The sequence below is a fragment of the Xiphophorus couchianus genome, chromosome 17 (genome assembly GCF_001444195.1).
Source record: "Xiphophorus couchianus chromosome 17, X_couchianus-1.0, whole genome shotgun sequence".
NCBI lineage: Eukaryota > Metazoa > Chordata > Actinopteri > Cyprinodontiformes > Poeciliidae > Xiphophorus > Xiphophorus couchianus.
Window position 1 is genome coordinate 293,269 of NC_040244.1, and position 6,000 is coordinate 299,268.

A 6,000-nucleotide genomic window follows, 5' to 3' on the forward strand; every position below is an offset into this window, starting at 1 on the left:
TACGTCGAAAACATGAAAATTTAGTCGTAGTTCAGTATGATGTCCAAAACATGAAAATTAGTCATAGCTTAGTATGACGTCCAGAACGTGAAAATTTAGTCATAGTTTAGTATGACGTCGAAATCATGAAAATTTAGTCATAGTTTAGTATGACGTCCAGAACGTGAAAATTTAGTCAGTTTAGTATGACGTTGAAATCGTAAAAATTTAGTCATAGTTGAGTATGACGTCCAGAACGTGAAAATTTAGTCAGTTTAGTATGACGTCCAGAACGTGAAAATTTAGTCATAGTTTAGTATGTCGTCCAAAACATGAAAATTTAGTCATAGTTTAGTATGATGTCCAAAACATGAAAATTTAGTCATAGTTTAGTATGACATCCAAAACATGAAAATTTAGTCATAGTTTAGTATGACATCCAAAACATGAAAATTTAGTCATAGTTTAGTATGACATCAAAATTATGAAAAATTTAGTCATAGTTTAGTATGACGTCGAAATCATGAAAATTTAGTCATAGTTTATTATGACGTCGAAATCATGAAAATTTAGTCATAGTTTAGTATGACGTCAAAATCATGAAAAATTAGTCATAGTTTAGTATGACGTCGAAATCATAAAAATTTAGTCATAGTTTAGTATGACGTCAAAATCATGAAAATTTAGTCATAGTTTAGTATGACGTCGAAAACATGAACATTTAGTCATAGTTTATTATGACGTCGACATCATAAAAATTTAGTCATAGTTTAGTATGATGTCCAGAACGTGAAAAATTTAGTCATAGTTTAGTATGACGTCCAAAACATGAAAAATGTAGTCATATTTAGTATGACATCAAAATACTAAATTTTCACGTTCTGGACGTCATACTAAACTATGACTAAATTTTCATGATTTCGACGTCATAATAAACTATGACTAAATTTTCATGATTTCGACGTCATACTAAACTATGACTAAATTTTCATGTTTTGGACTTCATACTAAACTATGACTAAATTTTCATGATTTCGACGTCATAATAAACTATGACTAAATTTTCATGATTTCGACGTCATACTAAACTATGACTAAATTTTTCATAATTTTGATGTCATACTAAACTATGACTAAATTTTCATGTTTTGGACGTCATACTAAACTATGACTAAATTTTTCAAGTTTTCGACATACTAAACAATGACTAAATTTTCATGATTTCGACGTCATACTAAACTATGACTAAATTTTCATGATTTCGACGTCATACTAAACTATGACTAAATTTTCAAGTTTTCGACGTCATACTAAACTATGACTAAATTTTCATGTTTTGGATGTCATACTAAACTATGACTAAATTTTTCAAGTTTTCGACGTCATACTAAACTATGACTAAATTTTCATGATTTCGACGTCATACTAAACTATGACTAAATTTTCATGATTTCGACGTCATACTAAACTATGACTAAATTTTCATGATTTCGACGTCATACTAAACTATGACTAAATTTTCAAGTTTTCGACGTCATACTAAACTATGACTAAATTTTCATGTTTTGGATGTCATACTAAACTATGACTAAATTTTTCAAGTTTTCGACGTCATACTAAACTCTGAATAAATTTTCATGATGTCGACGTCATAATAAACTATGACTAAATGTTCATGTTTTCGACGTCATACTGAACTATGACTAAATGTTCATGTTTTCGACGTCATACTAAACTATGACTAAATTTTCATGTTTTGGATGTCATACTAAACTATGACTAAATTTTCATGTTTTGGACGTCATACTAAACTATGACTAAATTTTCACGTTCTGGACGTCATACTAAACTATGACTAAATTTTTCATGTTTTGGACTTCATACTAAACTATGACTAAATTTTCATGATTTCGACGTCATACTAAACTATGACTAAATTTTCATGATTTCGACGTCATACTAAACTATGACTAAAGTTTCATGATTTCGACGTCATACTAAACTATGACTAAATTTTCATGTTTTGGATGTCATACTAAACTATGACTAAATTTTCATGTTTTGGATGTCATACTAAACTATGACTAAATTTTCACGATTTCAACGTCATACTAAACTGACTAAATTTTCACGTTCCTGGACGTAATACTAAATTATGACTAATTTTCATGATTTTGACGTCATACTAAACTATGACTAAATTTTCATGTTTTGGATGTCATACTAAACTATGACTAAATTTTTCAAGTTTTCGACGTCATACTAAACTATGACTAAATTTTCATGATTTCGACATCATACTAAACTATGACTAGTTTTCAAGTTTTGGACGTCATACTAAACTTTGACTAAATGTTCATGTTTTCGACGTTATACTAAACTATGAATAAATTTTCATGATGTCGACGTCATACTAAACTATGACTAAATGTTCATGATTTCGACGTCATACTAAACTATGACTAAATTTTCATGTTTTCTACGTCATACTAAACTATGACTAAATTTTCATGTTTTGGATGTCATACTAAACTATGACTAAATTTTCATGTTTTCTACGTCATACTAAACTATGACTAAATTTTCATGATTTCGACGTCATACTAAACGATGACTAAATGTTCATGTTATCGACGTCATACTAAACTATGACTAAATTTTCATGTTTTCTACGTCATACTAAACTATGACTAAATTTTCATGTTTTCGACGTCATACTAAACTATGACTAAATTTTCATGTTTTCGACGTCATACTAAACTATGAATAAATTTTCATGATTTCGACGTCATACTAAACTATGACTAAATTTTCATGTTCTGGATGTCATACTAAACTATGACTAAATTTTCATGTTTTCTACGTCATACTAAACTATGACTAAATTTTGATGATTTCGACATCATACTAAACTATGACTAAATGTTCATGTTTTCGACGTCATACTGAACTATGACTAAATTTTTATGATGTCGACGTCATACTAAACTATGACTAAATGTTCATGTTTTCGACGTCATAATAAACTATGACTAAAGTTTCATGATTTCGACGTCATACTAAACTATGACTAAATTTTCACGTTCTGGACGTCATACTAAACTATAACTAAATTTTTCATGTTTTGGACTTCATACTAAACTATGACTAAATTTTCATGATTTCGACGTCATAATAAACTATGACTAAATTTTCATGATTTCGACGTCATAATAAACTATGACTAAATTTTCATGATTTCGACATCATACTAAACTATGACTAAAGTTTCATGATTTCGACGTCATACTAAACTATGACTAAATTTTCATGTTTTGGATGTCATACTAAACTATGACTAAATTTTCACGTTCTGGACGTAATACTAAACTATGACTAAATTTTTCATGTTTTGGACGTCATACTCAACTATGACTAAATTTTCACGATTTCAACGTCATACTAAACTCACTAAATTTTCACGTTCTGGACGTCATACTAAACTATGACTAAATTTTCATGATTTCGACGTCATACTAAACTATGACTAAATTTTCACGTTCTGGACGTCATACTAAACTATAACTAAATTTTTCATGTTTTGGACTTCATACTAAACTATGACTAAATTTTCATGATTTCGACGTCATAATAAACTATGACTAAATTTTCATGATTTCGACATCATACTAAACTATGACTAAATTTTCATGTTTTGGATGTCATACTAAACTATGACTAAATTTTCTTGTTTTGGATGTCATACTAAACTATGACTAAATTTTCATGTTTTCTACGTCATACTAAACTATGACTAAATTTTCATGTTTTCTACGTCATACTAAACTATGACTAAATTTTCATGTTTTCTACGTCATACTAAACTATGACTAAATTTTCATGTTTTGGATGTCATACTAAACTATGACTAAATTTTCATGTTTTGGACGTCATACTAAACTATGACTAAATTTTCACGTTCTGGACGTCATACTAAACTATGACTAAATTTTTCATGTTTTGGACTTCATACTAAACTATGACTAAATTTTCATGATTTCGACGTCATACTAAACTATGACTAAATTTTCATGATTTCGACGTCATACTAAACTATGACTAAAGTTTCATGATTTCGACGTCATACTAAACTATGACTAAATTTTCATGTTTTGGATGTCATACTAAACTATGACTAAATTTTCATGTTTTGGATGTCATACTAAACTATGACTAAATTTTCATGATTTCGACGTCATACTAAACGATGACTAAATGTTCATGTTATCGACGTCATACTAAACTATGACTAAATTTTCACGATTTCAACGTCATACTAAACTGACTAAATTTTCACGTTCCTGGACGTAATACTAAATTATGACTAATTTTCATGATTTTGACGTCATACTAAACTATGACTAAATTTTCATGTTTTGGATGTCATACTAAACTATGACTAAATTTTCATGATTTCGACATCATACTAAACTATGACTAGTTTTCAAGTTTTGGACGTCATACTAAACTTTGACTAAATGTTCATGTTTTCGACGTTATACTAAACTATGAATAAATTTTCATGATGTCGACGTCATACTAAACTATGACTAAATGTTCATGATTTCGACGTCATACTAAACTATGACTAAATTTTCATGTTTTCTACGTCATACTAAACTATGACTAAATTTTCATGTTTTGGATGTCATACTAAACTATGACTAAATTTTCATGATTTCGACGTCATACTAAACTATGACTAAATGTTCATGTTATCGACGTCATACTAAACTATGACTAAATTTTCATGTTTTGGATGTCATACTAAACTATGACTAAATTTTCATGTTTTGGATGTCATACTAAACTATGACTAAATTTTCATGTTTTCGACGTCATACTAAACTATGAATAAATTTTCATGATTTCGACGTCATACTAAACTATGACTAAATTTTCATGTTCTGGATGTCATACTAAACTTTGACTAAATTTTCATGTTTTCTACGTCATACTAAACTATGACTAAATTTTGATGATTTCGACATCATACTAAACTATGACTAAATGTTCATGTTTTCGACGTCATACTGAACTATGACTAAATTTTTATGATGTCGACGTCATACTAAACTATGACTAGTTTTCAAGTTTTGGACGTCATACTAAACTATGACTAAATGTTCATGTTTTCGACGTCATAATAAACTATGACTAAAGTTTCATGATTTCGACGTCATACTAAACTATGACTAAATTTTCACGTTCTGGACGTCATACTAAACTATAACTAAATTTTTCATGTTTTGGACTTCATACTAAACTATGACTAAATTTTCATGATTTCGACGTCATAATAAACTATGACTAAATTTTCATGATTTCGACGTCATAATAAACTATGACTAAATTTTCATGATTTCGACATCATACTAAACTATGACTAAAGTTTCATGATTTCGACGTCATACTAAACTATGACTAAATTTTCATGTTTTGGATGTCATACTAAACTATGACTAAATTTTCACGTTCTGGACGTAATACTCCCCGCGACCCGACCTCGGATAAGCGGAAGAAGATGGATGGATGGATGGATGGACTATAGCATGTCGTTTTTTTGAAATTTTCGACGTCATAGTATAGCATGTCGTTTTTTTGAAATTTTTGACGTCATAGTATAGCATGTCGTTTTTTTGGACATTTTCGACGTCATAGTATAGCATGTCGTTTTTTTGAAATTTTTGACGTCATACTATAGCATGTCGTTTTTTTGAAATTTTCGACGTCATAGTATAGCATGTCGTTTTTTTGAAATTTTTGACGTCATAGTATAGCATGTCGTTTTTTTGGACATTTTCGACGTCATAGTATAGCATGTCGTTTTTTTGACATTTTCGACGTCATAGTATAGCATGTCGTTTTTTTTGGACATTTTCGACGTCATAGTATAGCATGTCGTTTTTTTGGACATTTTCGACGTCATAGTATAGCATGTCGTTTTTTTGACATTTTCGACGTCATAGTATAGCATGTCGT